The sequence below is a fragment of the Drosophila montana genome, unplaced genomic scaffold (assembly GCF_035044405.1).
Source record: "Drosophila montana isolate Dmon_TW-CO22-7 unplaced genomic scaffold, ASM3504440v1 contig_2178_1, whole genome shotgun sequence".
NCBI lineage: Eukaryota > Metazoa > Arthropoda > Insecta > Diptera > Drosophilidae > Drosophila > Drosophila montana.
Window position 1 is genome coordinate 1,106,863 of NW_026997075.1, and position 22,520 is coordinate 1,129,382.

At 41.1% G+C, this 22,520-nt stretch overlaps 1 protein-coding gene and 1 long non-coding RNA gene across 9 annotated transcripts in view; one reads left to right on the forward strand and one right to left on the reverse strand.

Moving 5' to 3' along the window:
• LOC135427430 (Kv channel-interacting protein 1) overlaps positions 1–22,520 on the forward strand; it is a 98,096-nt gene that overhangs the window by 39,296 nt on the left and 36,280 nt on the right. The window lies entirely within an intron of this gene.
• LOC135427470 (uncharacterized) lies at positions 10,971–11,598 on the reverse strand. Of its 2 annotated transcripts, none has more exons than XR_010436060.1 (2): positions 11,371–11,598; positions 10,971–11,292 (listed from the first exon to the last, which is right to left on the reverse strand). It is a non-coding gene; the product is annotated as an uncharacterized LOC135427470 (long non-coding RNA). The 2 variants fall into 2 exon arrangements; XR_010436061.1 differs by having other exon boundaries at positions 11,349–11,598.

Below are 22,520 nucleotides of genomic sequence, written 5' to 3' on the forward strand. Positions count from 1 at the left end.
GATAAAAGCGCCAGATACAAAAAGGCAAACAATGAAATGGCCGCCGGCTGTGCGACGGCCAAAGAATGAAAAAGCAAAATGAGCTGCGCCGCCAAATGAAGACACACGCCGATTGTGGGGTCACTTGACGGGGCTGGGCGGTTGGGTGTTCGGGCCTAACATAAAATGTTTAAATATTGTATTTTTATTTTTTTCTTTTTTGGCTACCCCCCCTGCCTGCCTGCCCCGCCCACATGCCGCTTGTGTGGCATTTTGCGCATACTTTGGCGTTTTGTTAGAGTTTATCAAAAGCTTTTGATCTCGAATGTCTCGACGACTGTTTCGGCCGATGGACGCTGCCTCGCCCAAAAGAGAGATTAGATGCCCCCTACCCCCCTCCTACCCTCGCAAGTCCTTAAGGAGAGGCGTGTGGGGCATGTGGGCTGCGAGTTCAGGTTCAGCTCTGGGTTCGAGCTGTTCTGTGTTTGTGATTTTAGCATAAAAATTTGTTTATTGTTGCTGATATTTCCATGTCTCGCCCTCTCTCTCTCTCTCTCTCTCTTGTTCTTCGTCTCTGTCTCGCTCTGCCTGCCTCCGTCCTATACAAGTATTATGTCTGCTGTTTATCTTTATCTTTGGCCCCGCCTCTTGTCCCCTCAATTTGTTTGGCAAAATATTTGCCATCCTGGCCTTTTAATGGCATCGGCACAGCCTGTCTTATAGAGCGTGAGAAAGAGAGAGAAGGGGAGAGAGAGAGAGAGCGGGGAAGAGCGCTCGCCTCAAATTGAGCTGGCCGCAGAGCAAAAGGTCAGACGAGTCAAATTTCTGCCCCTCATCCATAACGTGGACGACGCACACTTAAACACATGGCATGAGTGTGCACAATTTTCATTTACCCAATGACCAAGAATGTGTGTATGCATGTGTGGGTGTGTGTGTAATAAGTCAAGAATATGTTACACTGAAAGTTGATAATCTTTAATCAACCATTGCTCATTTTCCTTAAATAGCCGAGAATTACATAAATGCATAGTTGGAGATCTTAGAACTTGGTCACGGGACAAGAGAAGTTTTTTCAGCAATTGGGAATTCTTATATTATACAATATAAATTTACTTGAATAAACTTTTCTCAATTCATTGTTTTTAATAAGTCCTAATCAGATTATAAGATAATTTCATTTCAGGCTATTCGTATTTAGAATATACTATCTGTTCTACCAAATCTCAGCGTATTTGTCAACTCTCTCTCCCATATGATGTCAGATGATATTAAACCATGGCTTCGGATATTTTTCGAAATCTCAGAGTCTTTAAAAACTTATTTCTTTGCATATCATATCCTACTATATTGTACCATGGGTTTAAATATTCTAAAAGCTTTAATAAGTTTTCGAACTGATAATTTATATGGGATATATTTTATTTTTCTACTCTGCCAACTTTCAGTTGTAGTCCTTGTTAATTCATTTATACTCATATCGTTTGACAAGAATTTATCTTTATTTCGGTCAGTTTTATCTTAATGGCCAGTCGAAAGGCCAAAACCGAGAATAAGACGTATGTCAACTGTCTGGGCTGTACCTGCGGCTAAATATAATGTTAAGGATAAGGCCAATAATGATGATGCTGATGATGATGATGATGATGATGATGGTGATAATAATGCTAATGACAACTGGAAAGATGCTGAAATTGACTCAGTAGTGCAATTATTACTAATAGAGCCTAATAAGCACGTCTTAAGTGCTTCTCTGCAGCGGGCCAGGACGAGTCCTCGCAGGACTCGCTGGAGGCTGGCCAAATAATGTGATAAACTCGATTAAATTTTTTTTTGGATAGGGAGGGCGAGCAATAAAAACGCGCCATCATCGCAATTGCAGAGCATGAATTGCAGTTTAAGAAATCATTTTCAGGCGCGCGCACACACACACTCGCACACACCCAAAGGCAAACGCCTACACACAGCCGCGCATACACACACACACATATGCACACATACACACATTTGACCATTAAGGTCGGCGACTGCGGCAATGGCGGCCGTCAACTCTGATGATGATTCTGCTAGATGGGATCCCGGCAATGGGGAAAAGTAAGGCAAGGCGGCTGTAGTGTGTGTGCGGGTGTATAGTGTATAGTGTGTAGTGTGTGTGTGTGTGGTGGACTAAACAGCCGACGGCTTTGCCCCTACAAAGCGCAGCCGCAGCAACAACAACAATAGAAACGAACAACACTGGAATATAAGCAAAAGCAGCAAAAGAACTGAAGTGCCTTTAAGGGACATTCAAATATGCATGAGGCAAGAAGTGGAAATACAGCGGGCCACTGGCAGCCGGGCATGAGCAGCAATCAGCAGTGAAATGAAGTAAAATACATATAAAATAAAAGAAAAGCCATAACACACATACCTACCATGCATACCGTCTATGGGCAAGGCACGTCGGACAGTTGGCGGATATGGAGCCGGTGTCAGAGTTGGGTACTGGGTTCTGGTCGGAAATCTTAAGAGCAAAATGAAACTGAAAGCAGCATAAAAATGAGCTTTGGCTGTTGCCATGCTGTTGTTGTTGTTCCTATTCACATACTCGCCACACACACACACACACACACACACACACATGCCACATGGCACATGGCACATAATCAGACCCAAGTTCCAGTCTGTCAGAGTCTGTGGCCAGGCATCCGGCATCGAAGCCTTTGTTCGGCTCGGGGCTTGGTGCTTGGGGCCAGGGCTCTGTTGGTTGCTTGGTTAGCCGCAGGCGAACGCAAAGGCAAAAATGTTGCAATAAAAGAAAAGTTAAATTGTAATAAAGCACCCAAGAGGCAGCAACTACAACAACAACAACAACAACAGCGACAGGGCAAACAACAAGCTACTACTATGTAGCAGCAGGCGCGAAAATAAGAAAACTTTTTGTGCAAAGGGCTAAACAATTGCCATGTAACACTCACTCTCTCTCTCACACACACTCTCTCTCTCTCTCTCTATCTCACTCGCTGTCTCCCATGCCGCAGAATGCGCTACATTGGCCACATTTAACAGCAAAGCGCTCGCCAAGGAGCACGGACCAAGGGCCAGAGAAAGAGATAGAAATAGAGAGTTAGACTGCGAGAAAGAAAAAGCCAAAGTCAGCTTCAGCTTTAGTTGAAACTGGGGCTGAGGCTGATGCTCGGCGCTGCCTTTGGCGTTTGGCCTGTTGACTGGTTGGGGCACTGCGTCAAGGACTGTCTGCCTGGATATTTGCAGGACAGACATGCTGCAAGGCAGCGAGACACACAGAAATTAAATAAGTAATTGTTGTCGGTCCTCGGAGTCGCCAACGCCCCTTTTGAATGATGCCATTTACGTGAAAGACGGTCAACTAACCAAATGGAACTCGAAACGAGGTGAAGGCTTCTTTTCCTAAACTCTTCATAAGAATCGCAACGGGATTTGCCAAGGCAACTGACAACTGCCGCACATGTCGCCAGGACGTGCAACCGTTTGCCACGAAAGTATTTAAAGTTGCACTTGCAAGTAAAAGAAAATGTTTGAAAGGAGAAACTGCTTTGGATAATCGCATAATGAGAGCAGGGAATTTTGAGGATACTTTAAGTGGGCTGTATGAGAAATCGGAATTATAATGGAAATGTTTTCCTTACCCCGAATTATGTGTCTAAACAAACCGAAACTCGAATCCAACAGTATATTTATTAAAAATTGAGTTCGTTAAATAAATAAGCTATTTTTGAGGCAGATAACTTGGTCATATTTTGGGCAGATATCAGATGTAGAAAGGACAAATAGAAATTATAAACTGAGTTGATTCATTTATTTGTTAATCAGATATGAGAATCCTGGCTTTGAAATGTAAACTGGGTTACTGAATGTGATAAACCAGTTTAACGAAACAAAAGCTAAAAGCAGGCGGAAGTTAGTTCGACTTATGGGTCTAATCTCTATTTTGTTTTGTACTCAACTAAGCTCTTTGTCTGCTTCCATTCTCTTTTAATCACACACGATCATGTATAAAGATTGAGTTCTACTAATAACTTTAATCAATTTGCATATGCAAAAAACATTTGCATTTTACATGATCTGTAAATCAGCGAAAGCGTGGCAAAAAAAAAATGTCCTTCGTCTTATTTAGTAAACGCCTGAGCTAATACTCAGTTAATTTTGTATTTTTGTTTTTTATTTATATATATACAGTTTTTTGTGTAGGCAAACATGCTTTGAATGGCCTTTGAATGGGCTTCGGGGCGTGCCAAGCTGGGCGGCATAAGCTTATTAAATTCCATAAGGATTTCACATATTATAGCAGCTACTTACGGCAAGGATTAAACGAACATGCCGAGCTTACAAAGTTTACGCTCACCCTGAGTAAACCTCTCAACCGCTCGCACACAAAGATACTCGCACACACACACAGAGACACGCTGACGCACTCATTCAGTCACTTAAACCCGCGCACACACACACAACACACACACACATCTACACACTCACTTGCTTACACAGCCAAGGCGCGGCAGGAGGTCACGCAGAACGAGGCGCAAAGCTTTTAATGTTGACCAAGTCGTTGACACATATGCGGCGGCAGTTGCTCCAACTGTGCCAACAACCAGCTACCCAGACGCTACCCACCAGACACGCTCGCCCTCGGTTGTAATCGGAACACAAAATGGGTATTTGGGCTATTTCGGACCCTTTTCATACAGATTAAAACACAAACGAATATCATATCTAATTATGTTGGGATTTTTGCATTGGGATTCAATTGCATGATCTCAAAAATTGTGTGAACATAAAATATTTTCAACTGTTTTCATTTTCTTTTAAAGATTTTAAATTTTATAAACATGCTATTAAACAGACTATCGAAATGTTTTTATGTACTCGAATATAGCCAGAGCCCAGTTCTGAATTTCCCTTTCATATAAAAATATATATGCAAATATTTATGTACTTACCCAAAAATACACAAACATGGACGAATATTCTATTGATATCTGCAGAGGAAGAGAGAGAGAAAAAGAGAGGAGTTGCATTAATTAGAGTTCGAGTATTGTTTTATTGGATTTCAAGCACAGCTTGTTAATATAATGCTTATAATCAAAACATGAAAACCTATCAATTCTCAATGGAAATCATGAGAATCGCATAGCAGGGCGATATTAAACAAATTTCTATTCTTTTATCCTAGAACACACGAGTGGGAGTTAACTAAAAAGTGAAACAATCTTTGTTTTTGCTTCGGAAAAGAGAAAATGCATAGCGGGTATTACTCGACATTGCCCGAGTCAGATGTTTTAACGCTTTTAATATTAAATAATTGTCCGACCATGAAAATATTTAAATCTTTCTTTAATACTTAGAAATCCCATCGAATTCGCATTAATAACTCACGTCTTCCCGACTTAGACAAGGAGGTGGATTTTGTGCGAAATGCGAAACGCATCTCCAATGAATTGTCACAAAGATTTATGATAATGCGTGTTCAGCTGTTTGGATGGACTAGAAAAATATTGTATATGACAGTTTTCCACCAATTTTACACAGTTCACAATGGAATTTATCCAATTAACTACAGTAAAGTTGTGCTGCTTACAAATCAGTCAGCCAGTCAGTCAGTCAGTCAATTAGTCAGAACAAACAGTTTATTGGATTTAGATGAATATATTTTGTATTCAAATAAGCTCTCAATTGAATGAGAAGAATATATTAGATTATGTTATATGTAAAGGGTAACATTAAGTCGTACTAATACTACTCGGCTGCATACTAATATCAAAAATGTATATTTAGCCCAGCACAATTTGAGAGCTTTTGACTTGGTACAAGGCACAGTCGTTTGTCTTAGTTGGCCTCCTGGGAGAACGCCCACCCCATTGACTTCCGATTCCTCCGACTCCTCTCCTATTCTCACAAACGACTACCGCTACTTAGGCGCCCTCATTTCAAAATGGCCGCCAAGGCAGCCAAAAAATTTATGACACATTTGACGGGTAATAATTTTTGGCCGCGCTAAGAAGCCACCAAAGCAAACGTGCTGGAGCCTGTCTAATTACTCACACGCACACTCACACACACACACACACACACACAGAAACACTCAGACACACATACACTCACACAAACACGCACACACACGCACACAGGTGAAATGAACATCCGTTTTGGTCTATTTGGGCTGGCGAGCGACGAAATTTGACGGCCCAAAGAAAAACTTTTCAGCATTTAATTAAAATAAAATGTGCGGCACGTAGCGCAGCTATGAACGGGATTTCGGGGCTAACTGCTGGGCATATTTAAATTTAGCAACATGCGCCCCGTCGAGCTGTCAATAATGGGTTAAACAAAGGCATGCGGCCTCCATCCGCGCCCCAGCTTCAACTCCAACTCCAGCTCGCGCCCTTGTTTCCACCTTGCGCAAGAGCATTTCTAACGACTTGGTATCGGGGCTGCTGATGCGCTGATTTGTCAGCCCAGTCGCAAACGTGTCACATGTTTGTCACCAACGCGACTTTTAAGCAACAACAGCAGCAAGAGTGCCCGCCACAGCTGCTCACGCACCCGCGCTCACACGTACCCCATTGCGTATGAGCAATATTTGCATATGCTGCTTGTTTGCAGTCGTTAGTTTTCAATGGAGCATGAGCAAAGCGCCTGTTGATTGTGGCAAGGCACGCCAGCCAAATCCATTTCTAAAGGAAGAAAAAAAAACGCAACGTCAAGTGACACAAGCTATTCAAGTCCTTGAGTCCTTGAATATTCAATTGATTGCATTTCAGCTCAGCATTGCGCATAGTCAAACATTGATGAGACATTTTAATGGTAATCTTAACATAAAAAGAGTTTATTTTCAAATTGGCGTTGCGTTTACGGTCTAATTATTGAGACATGCTTTAAATAACAGTTATCAAATAATTATATATTAAGAGGGGTTCGTTTTGTCAAACAATTCACATTAACAATCCAACTAGACCATTTTTCGATATGGTAACACCTTGTGAAAGTCATTTAAAATGAGTTAACAGCAAATTTAGTTTATTGCAAAACGCAATCTAAACACAATTTTAATTTGGCATATATTTATTTAAATACAAAAATAAATATTTGATATTTTATGGAGCGTTTGAACACTATGCAATTAGAGAAGCAAACAATCCACAAATACACAATCCAAGATAATCCAATTCAATAATCAAAGAAGAAGCTGACAAAATGAACTGAATGTGCAATATTTATGCAAAATATATAACATTTGCAAACAAAGTATATATGTTAAAATATATATATACATATATATATACATATATATATTTATATAGGACAAATCTTGGTAACTTATTGATTTGAAAAACTTTGTTTGTGGACAACACACGTGTGTGTGAGCGTGTGTGTGTATGTTTGTGCGTGTGTTGTGTGTGTGTTGTGTGTGCGCGCACATCCGAGTGCAATTTGCCATTCAGAAGCAGCTCGAACCAACGCCTGCCAGTCTATCTGATTGTCTGTCCGTCCGTCTGTCTGAATATCTGTCTGATTGTCTGCCTATCTGTCTGTCTCTATGACTGTCTGTCTGTCGCTTTCTCTGTCTGACAGTCTGTGTTAGCTTTTAGCTTTTTCTGTTATATTTATGACAACATTTTGCATATTACACACACACACACACTCTCACACACACATGCAAGTGACAGAGATAGAGCAGCTAAGCCATGTTTACAAATATGCATATGTTTTTATATAGCGCACATACACATACACATGCATACATATAAATACATATACATACATATATATTCTATTCTATGTTTGTGTGTAAATTTATAGGTACACTTATATGTATTGAGTCACGTTTATAGGTTACACATACGAACCATTGGACGGTCATGTAAAGTGCCTGCCTTCACTTCAGGCTCTCATAAATACTCCCATGTGTGTGTGTACATAGAAAAATATATCATGATAATAATATTAATCACACTGTAAAGAATTTATGCAACAAATAAAAGCTGTCGTATTGTTTTCTATAAAAACAAATTTGAATTGAAATTTTGTAATGCAAGGGTATTTAATAGTCGTCCTTTTTATGCGTGCTTATTGTTAATAGCATTGAAGCCATTCAAAAGGCAAAACAAAAGAGAGAGAAAAATAAATCAAAAAATCAAAATTATTTGCCGCCCACTTTGGGCTTGAATGGGTTTGTCTGATGTTTCTGTCGTTTTGTTTGGCGTTCTGCTGTTTTTCGGTTGTGCTCTCTACTTTGTTTAATGTCCTGTCCTGTTTTGTTTGCCAGCCTCGGCTTAATTATATTAAGGCTTTTATGACGTCGGTCGCTGCCGGATGGTGCCCCGGTCGACAGCGACGTGTTTGGCAATACGCCGGTTATAGGCCTCATAACTAATTCATGCGAAAACCACCTTACGCTCTATGCATATTCATGCCCCGCACCCTGCCTATGCATGGGAATGTGAGTGGACTGGGGCAGCGGGGAGCGGAGAGCGGGAAGCGGGTAAAAACGTTGCCCGACTTGGGCGACTCATTCGCGCTCGTCAACACGTTCGCCTACTCAGCTGGCACCTGGATGAGCCTAGTGGCTGCGGCACGTGCCCGGGTCGGGAGCTGCTTGGCGCCAGTGTCTGTGCTCGCAACTTTGGAGTTTAAATAATTAACACGGCAACTAAAGTCCCGCCGGAGCTGCGGAACACGGCGCAGCAGTGGACAAACAGCAAAATGGAGGGCATGTCCGTGGCGCTGGAAATGGAGTTGAAGATGGAAATTGAGTTGAAAATGACCTGCAAAAGGTCAAGTGTGAAATGCGAAAAGAATACTAGAAATGTGTGAACACATATTCATGATGCGGGGCTGTGAGGACTGAAGGGGCGGCTGCTACGGTTGGTATTCATCTTAATCATAATTCGAAGTTAATTGCCTTTGGCTCGATATGTCGGCTCAAAAGCCCAGATCCGTAATCAATATTATGGCCACTGCGCAAATTGTAATCCCTCATTTGCCAAACTGCGGCACCCTCGCTTCCGCTCCATTTCTCTCTATCTCTCTCTCTCTCTATCTCTCTCTCTCTCTGGCACTCTGTATCTGCCTCGCTCTCTTGCTGTCTTGTGGCTGCTGTGTTGTTGACTCGTGTGGTCGCCGCTTGGCCGTCAAAGCTCTGTTATCTCTGTCATTAGTCTCAAATACCAATGGGTATTAGTAGGTATGCGACTGAGGATAAGCCCCAAAAACATAGAGACGCACACACACGCACAGTCGGCCACACTCAAACAAAAGACACGAACAATGTATCATGTTGTAAATTGTTTGCCTGTTTGCTTTGCGTGCGTGTGCGTGTGTGTTGGTGTGTTTACCATGGAAATCAATAAAGTCGAATTATTCATTCAAGTTTGCCGGCGCTCTGTCTGCAATTAATTTAAAATGAGCTGCCGTTTAAGCCAAATTGCGTGATATATGTACATTGCTGTCACTACTCGTTAAGCTACCCGCAACCCGCAACCCGCCCCCCCCCTCTCTCCATTCACCACTCTCCGTCATCTCTTGGCAGCAGCGTGCGTCGCTTTCCCTTCAAGAGGAAGCGGCTGCCAAAATCCGATTTTACGCACCGCTAACAATGCCATCGAATTTTTAGACCAAAATGTTGTGCAAGGCATTTAAGCACTTGATTAATGCGACCCAAATTCAAGACCAAGCCCAAACCCGAAATTCCAACGAACTCTAGGTGCGATCCAAGCCCAAACAAACGAGGCCGAAACTCAAAGTAAAGGTAAAAGGCGAAAACATGCCCAATCCTAAGCCATCCCCAACTAGTTGGCCATGTCAGCAAATGGAAGGCGTTGAGCCGAGGCGATTGATGCTCTGCTTGCAGCTTGGCACAGCTGATGCAGAATAATTCAGATACCGATTATTCGGCCAGCCCATTTCCCGCCCGGCAAACAAGCAAAGAAATAGCATGGGATAATAGTTAAACGGCAAACGACGATAAAGAGCCACAAAGTGACGAAGGTTACGGGAATTGTGTCAGTTGCAAGACGTGCAAGCATTATCGTACGACAGCTCGGACGCTACGAATGGCACAGTGGTTAAAACCAGGGCTTGAACCCAAACGAAAATAGTCGCTGCTTCAATTTAAGCTACTAAGCGACTGAGTGCTTTATTTTGAACCAGAACATTTGAAAAAAAATATGTCTTGGTTCGAGTTTCAGTTCGGTTTTCAGTTCGGCTATATTCAACCAAATAATTTTTGAAGCAAAGTATGGTTCCATTTTGGGTTTTGGGCTTCGCTTCATGGCTAAAAATAAATTGGAACTGAGTACGGACCGGTTCGATTCGAACCAGCTTTGCAGCATTGGATGAGTTTTTAATTTTGAGCGTGAACTCCAAATCGTATAAGCTTAATCTATCCCCTGTATCCAGCTACGAGCTGCCCCAACAAGCAATCGTACTGCCTTTTAAACACACGCGCAGCAGAACTTTAATATGGCATTCGAAGTCTTTAAATCTTTGGTAAATAAACGAATTTATCTAAAACGTCAAATATTTCTTAGCTGCCTATTTGCTATTGTTAGTATTTAGCGAACGATGCGTCTCATAATTTTGATTGTGTCATCGATACGTTTGCTAATTCGCAGCTTTTCTTTAGAAACTTAAGGCAATGCTTGATTGTTGTTTTCTTTTATATATAGCTGCTGCATCTGTGTGTGAGTGTGGGTGTCAAAATTGGGGTGTGGCCAAAAGTCATTCATGTGTTGGTATCTGTGACTATCAATTCCAAAAGTTGACACTTTGCTGGCTTTTGTTCGGGGCATTGTCGCAATCAATGAGCCAGAAATGTGTGCGAATCGGAGCCAACGTAGACACACACACAAAAGCGCGCCAAGAAAGCAATTCACTTGGACGAAGGCCAACCAACATGTGGCAAGGACACGGCAGCTCCTGGGCAAACTGTGGGTTGCTTGCGAAGTAGCGCCCAGCTAATTAGGTATCGTCCATTTCATTTCCCACATTGTTATTCGCTTTATTGTTTATTGTTTTGGCTGGAATGAAGGGCGCTGGTTCGGTGTGCAGACGTTAGCTGTAGTTGTCAGCTAATTGGCATTTGATTATGTATTGAAAGTGCGCGCATCTATGAACTTAATTAACGCTGTCCCGGTCCCGGTCCCGGTCCAGGTTCAGGTTCAGTCAAAGGACTCGTATAGAGTCAGCGATAAGAGAGCGGGAAGCCGCATTGATTTATGCGTCCAGCTCTGGTTGCAGCTTCCTGCTTCCGGCTATTTTCTGCTTTCTGGCTTCTTGCTTCCTGCTGCTCGCCGTCTGCTAATTGAAAGCGATCCATTAAAAAATATTTAAAGACTAACCAAAGACGTTACAGTTGGGGTCTGTTCCCTCTACCTAACCACGACTTGTTTGTCTCCGCTGCAGTTAATAAACGTGAAGACACCGCCCTTCGGCGCGTCCCGCAGCTTTCAATATGTCAACCCGCATTGGCCAGAGGAATTGCAGCATGGACACATTCAGACTAAGTGCTCTGCTCCGCCAGGTACAACTCCATTGATGTCTGAATTGCGGCAACAATTGTTGCCATAAGCATCGACTCCAGTAATAAAAATAAGTCAAAAGGACAAATATTCCAAATGATATGATATTCTTAGTTTTAAGCTCAACTGAAAGGCTGGTCGAGTGTTTCTCGGCATTGAGCTCTGGTTCTCAGGGGGTTCGCCCCATCTGGTTTGTGGGTAAAGAATTTCGACTTAATTCTGAGAATAATGCACTCTGCGCTTTTATTGCGGCACCCCGATTATGCTTTGCCAACAACTACAATATTCGACCCACATTTTTGTTAACTTTATTTGCAATTTTTGCAGTTCTGTTTTATTTATTTTATTTTATTTATTTTTTGCCTCAGGCATTGAGCTGCGCGCTTCAGAGTTCTCCGAATTGCGCATTTGTATATAAACAAAAGGCTGCGGTGGTAATTTGTAAATGAAATAAAAAAACTCAAATCTGATGAATTAAGTTCTTATATAATTATTTATATCGCATGGCGCTTGGCAGAAATGATATTATTATTTAATAATTATTTTTTTCTCTCATCAAATTGAATAAACACGTGCAAATAACACAAGTATACGCTCCCTCGTATTGAAATACAGACTTATGCGCACAATCAGATTATTCTGGAATTATTGCACAATATTAAATTCGTATTATTTACACAATCGACCAATAATACGCCAAGCAAGTCGAGGGTATATTTTCCCTGTATTCAAAAGATTATTTTTTAAATTTTTATTAATTTGTCATACCTAAAATATGTCATATTTTTTTTCAACATTTTTTATGATTTTCAACGGGATATTCAACCGTGAATAGGACTCTTTGTTATTAATAGAACTATCCCGAATGCTGTCAGTTATGTTCAGTAGAACAATTTTGCATATTCCAGTATTCATTGAAAATGGGTAAAAGGGTTATATAAGTATTGTGCAGATGTAGGTAACGGGAGACGTTTCCGACATGCTCAAGGATACGTATTATAAGTCAATGTCAATCTAGCATTGTTCGTCTTAAAGACTATAAGAACCGAATAGTTAAGTTTTAGTTTATTCGATTCGTTTATCGATATATCGATTTTCAGCTTAGTTTGCTTGACCACTAAATACAAAACAAAAATAAAGGAGAAACTCAGAATATCTTCGCAACGCCGAAGATTTAATATCCTTGCAGATATGTGAGAATAGTAAAAATCGAAAATACTGAGTTTGATGAAAATATCTTGGAAAACCGAATATTTTGCCATGCAAGATCCTACTTTTCGAGCGATCGTTCCTATGGCAGCCATATGATATAGTGGTCCGGCTTGGTTGGTTCCGACATATGGAACGGGCCTATACTAATTTTCAAGAGGAAAGCTTTATAGGCAAGAGACTAGTTCGCATAAAAACAGATAGACAGACGGACCGACAGACGGACGGACAGACGAACATGGCTAAATCAACACGGCTGTTGATGCTGATCTAGAGACTATAACTTACGGGGTCGGAGATGTCTCCTTCAATGCGACACACATGTTATTATAATACCCTTTCCAAGAGTATAAAAAAGTCAGGCACTTTGATCGGCATCTCGGCGCTGTGTACAGGGTATCTACCATTTGGGCACTCCCGACTTAGCTACTTGTTTAGAAATGTTTGAGCTGTCAATACTTTAATTGCGGCTGCGTTGATTTGAATGTCATATTTTCAACAGCGCCATTAAATATAATTATTTGCATTAATTCATTTATAATTATTCAAACCACAACGAAGGTAGAAAATTAAAAACAAAAAAGAATTAATATATAATTGACCATAATTCGAATTTTAGAGCACGTTCATTTATGGACTTGCAGCTGAGAGGAAATAGTTTATGGACATGAATTTATTGATCAAGCTGCGGCCGGTTGGTGGCCAGCAGTTGCAGCTGATGTTGCAAGCATTTAGCACAAAAGTGGCAAGCCGCCACCTGCTACTTGTCACCTGCCACCTGCCACGTGCAGCCTAGGCCTATTCGATGGCTATTCGAGTTTAAGTTTTGAATAAGGCCCTCGCAGTTGCAACTGACCAACCTTTGCGGCCCTTTGGTTGAGCAACAGCTGCGTGCTGCCACGCCCACCAGTCACCTATGCCAACCATTAGCTAATAGCCAATTAGGTAATTAAGTGACCAAGGTGCAAAAACGTGACAACTGCAAATTGCCGTTCAAAACTAAGAAATGCTTCATGTTTGCGTGAAGTGTTCTCTGTGTGCCCAGTTTATGAGCCGCATTTAGAAGGCGGTTGCCATCGATTAGCAGCCTGTAGTTTGCTGGTAATTAAAGTCGACGTTCGACATCTAATTACGAGTAGTTTTCACCCAAAATTGCCAACATTAAGGAAATGAATTGCAATTTTATAATGCAAAGCGGGCAAAGCATTACTGAAGGAAAAAAAAAAAATGAAAATCCCCGCAACTGAAATGCGATTTTAATAAATGCTGTGCAGCGCTTTGTGGCAGCAACGACAAGGAAAGCGTCTCTAAAATTAGAAATTACAATTTGCGGCTGTTGGCTGCTCGTAAGGTCATGACACACATTACCACTGGCGCGCCACCTGGCGGCTAGGGAGCGAATCTGCATGACTTGAATAATTGTCGAGCCAGCAGAACCCGCTCCCAAAAGTACAGTGGCTCACATAGCCCTTCTTTGAGCTCAAAAATTTTATACGATTTTTTCGTATTGATATCTGCGAGAGAGAAAATGTGCAAAATATATTTTTTTTTCAATCTAATATTGATAAAATAATATTGCTTGATAAATAAATTTGGTTCACTGTTCGAACCAAATTTCGAAGAAAATGAAATTCGGTTCCCATTTCAAAATAAATTTTAAGGACATATGGTTTGGTTGGGGTTCCGTTTCGGCTGTTTTATGGGGAAAATAGTTTGTTTGAAGAAAATATATTGAATCTGAGCGTTCAAGCCGGTTCGGGTCAAAACCTGTTTTTTGCCTTGATTATAATTGAGTTGAAACGTATGTTTTGCCGAATAATTGAATACATATGTTCAAACCGGTTTGTTCGGAATCTGATTAGTAGACTTGATTAAAACTGAACTGCAACAAAATATGTTTTAGCTCGGATTCGGTTCGGCTGTTTCTTTAAGGCAACTAGCTTGGTGGAAGGATTTATAGATTTATAGACAAGGAAAACAAATAGTGGAATTAGAAGCCTTGGTTCGGGTTCGTTTCGGTTGTTTTTGCAACTAACTTGGTTCGGTTCGAAATCGTTTAGCAGCCTTGATTAAAATTGAACCACAAATCAAGAAGCAGCTATTGGAACAGTTTCTTTAGAGGCTAGCTTTTCACGATATTTAATGAAAATATATTTGTCAAAGAAATTTCGATGATACTTACACCTAAAGTGCGACATCCAACCTTATAGGAACACATTTTATGGCAGCAGTTTTACATTTGTTCGTTTTGTGCTGCGATTTGTTAGGGTTGTTGCCACTGTGCAGCACAGGCTGTAATTAAATCCAGCTTCAATTTATGATGGGGCGATGCCCCAAATAGGCATGCGGCATAAAGAAATTACTCAAATCCATCAACGCACGAAATGACATCAGCCGGACGGAGCCGTAGCAGGAGCCGCAGCCGGAGCTGGTGCTGAAGGTGGAGTTGGAGTCCGGAGCAGCAGCTGGAGCTGGTGTCTGGCTATATATGTATATATATATACATATATATATATCTATATATTCATATATTTATATATATATATATCTATATATAATATATATATATGTGTGTGTGTTGGCATGTTTAAACATGATGGGCTGCGTCCTGGGCTATCATTAGCAAGTCTTGAGGCCGACCATTATACGCTTCCGGTTCTACGTATGCCGCGTTTCTGTCTTCATCTCCGGTCACGGCAACGACTCCGGCTCCCGTTCCGGCTGCAGCAACGCCTCTGCCTCCATTTAAGAGTCATGTTCGTCTTAATTTGGTTTCATGTTTTCATTTTGAGGAGCCATTGCTAACAAAATTTGCGAGCCAGCGGCAATAAAACTCAACAAAAACAGCAACAACAACAGCAGAAACAACAACAGTTTAGCAGCATTCAAATTGCCGGCGTCGAACTCTTAGCTGGGAGCTGGCGTCTGGCCACAGTCACAGCCAGAATCACAACATCATCATCATTATGCTCAACGGGAAGCTCATCATGAACTTCATTATCATTTCATGGTCATCGCTATCATGGACAGTGACAGCGCACTCGGAGTCAACGCTGTCAACGGCAATGGCCCCTGCCCCACTCGCAGCAGTACATTGTCAGCAACACGTTGCGCAGAGCTGGGCTGGGATTGGTATTGGGGTTGTGATTGGGGCAGGGATTGGTATTGGGCTGGGGCTTGCGATTGGGGTTGGGTGCTGGGGTTGGTCTGATGCTACGTCTGGGACTGGGACTGCAGAATTCCGCTACCCGTGTCTAGTGCTTTATATTCGCTGTAACCCTATGCCAGGGTTGTAGCCATATTCTTTGTTGTTGTTGTTGATTTTATAGCACTCGGCCAACTTCAATTTCATTTTCATTTTGTGCTATTTTGATTTTGCTCAACGACCTGCTCATCTCAATGGCGACAGCGACCCCAACCTTTTTATACCCTTGCAGGGGGCATTATAATTATGTCACGAATGTCAAACATCTCACAAGTTATATATATTCTTGAAGAGTATCAAAAGTTCCTCTTGGGTTACAGCTTTGAGTCTTCATGAATCTTTGAATAGTTTCGTCTTTTTGTTTCGGGCAATCGGAGAATCGGACCAATATATTATAGTTTTCTCCCAACATGTGTGCAAAACCTGATCGACTATCGTATAGCTCCTAGGGCAAAACTCGTTTAAAATTCATGTTTTTGTATAGAGCATTTAATCTTCGGCGTTTCGAAGCCGTTTTCCCTTGGCTGTTGGTTTTTTTTTTTTTTATTTGGTATTTTATTCATACACAAATTAAATTCAATTTCTGCAGAAGCACTTGAGCTGGGAATTCAAGAGCTCTAGCTCCGAGTAGAAGCTGGCGCCGGAGTCCGATTTTGGCTGTTGTCTATTTTAAGCGTACGGAGAGCGTAAAGCAAAGCAAAGGACAATGACCGAAGTGGGCTCTATTATTAGAAAGAGTTCAATTAAATTTGCAGCACTCAACACTAAATTGAAGAGAATTTAAGCATGAAAATATGCAGAAGGCCTCGTTCAAAATATTCTATGCAAGACTCAGATTTAATAAGAGTCTAACTCAAATTTATAAAGCTATGTCGACAATAGAAATGAACGTTAATAATAATACATCTTATATGTATGTGATAATAGCTGGGCAATAAATTATGATGAATGTTATGAAATTCCTCCAAAAACTCTAGCGGAAAGCTATTTGTGAAATTAAATTGTCTTGAGCCACAGTTCGGCATCTTCGTGAATGTTGTTTCGAGTCATTAAAACTTTACTACATCAAATGCCAAATGCCTTGTGTATGCCTCAGCTACAGATGCAAACTTCGCTTGGCGTTGTCATGCATTGCGCATACGCCCCGTGTACTGAAATCGTTTTTAGTGCGTCTCGTGGCGCGTGCAAAGCTCGTAAATTAATTTTTATATCCCTTTCAATTACATTAGCCCATCGATAGGCCGAACGAACAACTATCAATGCATACTAATGAGAAATGGGATTGGCTAGGAACCCACCGATTGCTTATCATGAGCTTTTGTGGCTTGACTGGGTCAATTCTCTCAATTGCCCTGATCAAGCTGCCCGTTAATTGCTGTGGTTGTTGTCGTCATTACAGTGTGTAATCAGTGCTGGGCGGCAGCGTTAAAATATATGCATTAAATGTTCAACTTAAAGCCATTAATTTTCGACCAGCTCGGCTCTGCACGCCTTAAAGTACAGGTGGACTTACCTGGCGCTGTCTTCAAGCGGGAATGAGAATTCCGTGGCAAGGAAAAAATAAATGAATACCATATAAACGATTACGCAGCTGCGTACATTAGCAGAGAAAGCCAACGGCTGCCTTTTATGAAAGCATTTGAATTAATTATACCAAGTAAAAGTTGTGAAAATAGAAAATGTTGCACACCTGATGTCTGAGACAATGAATGCCAGACAGACTGGCAGGCAGGCCTGGCTGGGCAGCCGAAACGAGCATGGCTGCCGACACAGCAGCCAAAGGCAAAACTCTTAACGTTCTGTGCCCGGGCCGCACGTTAATGTGTAGAGCCTCTCAAGAGAAACAAACATACAAGCATAAAGGAGCTGAGAGATACTCGCCTACTTGCTGCAAGTAGTTGCTGCCACACTTTCTGCTTACGTGCGAGTTTGTGTTAAAGCCAAACTTATTACCTGTGGGCGTGTGTCCTACTCTACCGCTTACAACCTGCTGCCTGGCATGTCTTACTTTCCATAAGAATCTGGCACATACACAATGCGCCAGCCTCAGTGTATCTACTCATCTACTTATACACACTGGAGCACACTCATGTACTTTACATATTATCCCTTGTGTGCGTTGCCAAATCCAAAGTTCTAAGTTGGTTAAGAGTGAGAGAGCGAGCGCGAGTGGGAAAGACAGACAGACAGAGAGACACAGAGAGAGAGAGAGAGAGTAGGTGAGCAAAAATAAAGCCTATTTATTGCTGCTAATGTGTATGCAAAATTAAACAATGCAATATTCAAGCCCAAAGTACTCACCGTACACTCAGAAAAAAAAACAAGCCGAAATCGCCTCAAGTGGTGCTTTTGCCAATTCGCCTTATTTTTATAAAGTAAACAAAAGTTTTTACCAAAGAGCCATAAAATAAAATAATTTTCAAACTTATAGTTACATTCTCTTATTAAATTTAAATTTATTTCGGACAGGCCGATTTTCGTTTTAGTGACTATCGAGCTGGCAACTCCTTATCCTAACTAGTTTGATCGGAAAGGAATATACAACTTACATATTTTGGAGATCTTATGATTATTTTAAGTCGACCAAAATTTATTTGAGTTCTTGCAACCTTTAATATGATTTGTTGAAAATGAAAAAAGAACGTGTATAATATGTGTATATAATAATTACGATTTATATATTTAGCTGTGAATCGTATTATTGTATCGATGTCCGACATAAATATCCAATCAAATAAACCCCGAATAAGTATCTCATACAACCTCCAATTGTACTTATTTTTGCGAGATAAGAAATTATAGACAACTTTATTTTTATACAGATCTATCATCTTGTACTTGCAACGTTTAATATAAAATCTTATGGGCGTATACAGGGTTTTATAAACGTTTTTTGTCACACACACACTAACACACTCAAACGCACAACTTCACAGGACCACGGAGATGTAAACAAACAGCCGCTCGCTTAGAAAACGAATCCCCACTCGACAGTGCTCAGTATTTTCTTTCAGGTATTTTTTTTTTTTTTTTTTTGTATACCATTTTGTTGCCAAAAAATATTCGAGCTCTTCAGGTGGTGACGTTGGCGACAGTGCAGACGGAAACACGTGCAAACTCATAAATACGTCAAGTGTTTGTTGCCAGTGCGCCCTTTTCAGCAGGGGCTGATGGGGTGGGGTGGAATGGGTTGGGTGGCTGCTGTGAGTGCGTTGCCAGGTTAGACCCAAACTGCTGCTGCATTGGCCACGCAAGTTCACTTTTAAGGTTTCGCAAATAAACGAGCGAAAAACGCAGCGCACAGAAATACGATAAAAACGTTTGACAGCCCCACCAGTCTGCCACGCCCAGTCCACTACCCACTACCCACTTGCCGCTATAAACCACTGCAGCACCTTTTAGCACAGCTCGCGCGGGTGGGGGGATGTGCGGCCATTTTACCAAAGTGAGCTGCAGATTGCAGCAGCTCACGTGCAGCCCGTGAACGCGTGTCCTTTGTGTGTGTGAGCGAGAGTGTGTGTGAGTGTCCTCTGTGTGTGTGTGGGTCGTGAGCTTAGAGCTGTGCATTTTGTTGCTGCTCTGACGTCTAAGTAACATATTTATCCTGTTGACGAATGCCACAACATTGTACATCGGCAAATATTTACTGCCTGCCACAAGATAAACCCTTCCTATTGCCCGCTTCAATCGAAGAAGAAGAAGATTCGCTGAGATATCAACAACTCTATTGTTTCTATCGGGACGAGTTTTTGTTACCACTTATTTATGCATAGTTACGAAAACGGTCTTCAACTACAAACTAAACCAAGCTTCATTCTTCAAGGAAACTCAGTTGCACTTAATTAAAATCCTTTGGGGTGATGTTCGTTAGAAGAGACGAGACGAACCATTATCAGCCATTACCTAGCTTCAGGAGTTATCCTTATTTGGATTTTCTATAAAGCGTGAAACAGATTTTAAATAAATTGTTACTCCTGTTCGTATGCATCCTTTAAAAATGGGTAAAAAGATGGTTATGCAGAGCATTTTAAGCCCAGTTAAGGACATATATTCATGATAGGCGTCTATCAGTGCCTTTCTCCGTCGATCTCTGAATCTAGAGCCAGAAACTCATAAATTTCCGGTATGCATATAAAAAATCCTTTATATCAGGATAAATATCGACATTCAGCCTGGGATTTTTGAGCACATGTCGTAAATAATAAGAGCTAGGGGCATGTATTTGGTAGTTCGGATCCCATATTCTTCAAAAAGATCGTGCTTCTTAAGTGTCTTCAACTCCTGCTCAGCTAAAAATGTGGTAAAGAAAAACAATCCATGATAAAAGATATATTCAAGCGCAATAAATATCTTAAAATCATAAAAATCAAGCTACAGACAGCTCCGATTTTAAAGCTAATCCAAAGCAGTTAGCCTTTTGCGCTTTTTCGATTGGGCAAATCGAAAACCGCATCTGCGTTGTAGAATTAAATACAAATTCTATGCCCAATCAATTCCCCAGTGTGCTATTATTTTCACACAAATCAACAGGGCTGTCATAAGCAAAGTGCAAATAAAGAAGCAAACAGTTCATTTAAAATGTATTTGCCAAATAATTGGAATTACAAAAAGTAAACACTGGCTATGCATTTTGACCTTCGACCTGAGCTGCAAAATCTACGGCATACAAGTGGGAGCAAAGCGTAATAATTGTCGGCATTTGTTTAAATCAAATAAAACAGCTTGCCAGAACTGAATTGCTATAATTTGGGGTTTCGAGAACAAAATAGAGAGAATGAATATAAATAAATTGAAGGCGAAATCCAAAAGAGCCTCTTATTATTGCCGCTTAACGATTTGGTATACACAGTCACATAGCTCAAAGTGTGTGTGTGTGTGTGTCCATCAGCTTGCAAGCCTTGCGGCCATTTCTGATCTTCTATTATAGCCTGAACCCATTGGAAAATGCGCATGTTTATGTGCAAATGTATGTAAGGGGCAAAATGAAGGAAGAAGGAGGTATATATATTCTTGATCGGCTTCAACAGCCGAGCCAATAATCTCACAGCCGTCTGTCTGTATCTAGTGTCTCAGCTTAAGGGCAATGCAAGTGGCATAGGTTCTTCTTTTGTTACAGAGGAGGCATATTTGGAATTCGGGCAGATCGAACCGCACTATCATATAGCTAACATAGCAATGATTGGTCAAATATGTTCTTGTATAAAAAACTGTTTTGTTTTTTCAAGATTTGTTGATCAAGCTCGGTATTTGAGAGCTTTAACATATATGATCGAAATTTGATCTATATTGGATATTACAATATATATAGAGCTAAACGATATATCAGCTTAAACAAGAATTGGTCGACAAATTAGTCTTTGTTAGGCAAAACATTCTGTTTTCAAGATATATTTGCAAAACATGTTACCCTTTTAAATCTGCAAGACCGTATGCCATATTTCTACTAGGGTATTTAAGTTCTTACTTGCCAAAAATATCATCATTTTCTTGTTTTAGCTGTATATATCAATGCGTGCCCTAAGGTGTGTCTGTGTACCTTACACAGGGCATTGTTAGTCGGTTCGCACACAAAGCAAAACATATCTCATTGCCAGAGCAATTTCAAGATACTCGATATTCCATCAAAACTTATTTATTGTAAATAAACCCAACACGAATATTTGATTGGCTTCCACAGTTGACAGGCAACATAGTCAGAATCACATATAAATATGCATGTGTGTGTGTGTGTGTGTATACCACTTGTGCGCCAACCAACTAAGTGGTATTTCGTGCAATTTCTCAAGCATAAACAATACGCGGAAAATGCAATATGGAAAAGCGAAATATGCCAAGCAGCAAGAAAATCAAAATGGTATGAAAAGTGCATCAGTGGCTCAAGTAGCAGGTCGGTGTCTGGCGCGACGTCCCGTTGCCCTCTTGGCTGACGACTTGTGCCAGAGTACACGGTAATTTATTATGCAAAATCAAAATATGTTTACCGCCATCTTACACACACACACACACACACACACAATGGCTGGCATTTCTGTTGGAATTGGCAAGGCAGCTTTAGATGCTGCTTCAGCTTCCACTTTGGATCGGATGTGCTTGAGTAGCAGCTCGCAAATAACTCATTGCATAAATTTGAGCCCAATCAGGTTGGGTGTGCGTGTTAGTGTGGTTGTGTGTGTGTGTGTTGCTGTGTGCGTGTGAAAAGCTGGCCAGAACTGGCCAAAAACAACAGCAGCAGCAGCAGCAGCAGCAGCAACAACAAGAAGCCCATTGTTATAGCTATTTGTACGCCCGGATATTTGTAAAATAATGTCAACAAAAATCCAATTTCCTTTTACCTTCCCTTTTGGAATATTGCGCATATTTTCAGAGACGCGATTGCTTGCATCAGGCTTCCTTGTGGTTATGTGCGATGTAGCACGTTGGGAGGGGCAGAAGAACAGCATCGCTTCAAGAAAGTGCACTTGACATTTGAGCTGGGAATGCGTGGCAGTGTCTTGAGAAATGCAAGCATCACCACAACCTCCATGCACAATAGCTGTGGTACGTGTGCTATCAATTAGCTACTCAGGTAACTTGGGTACGCTCGCGACGTG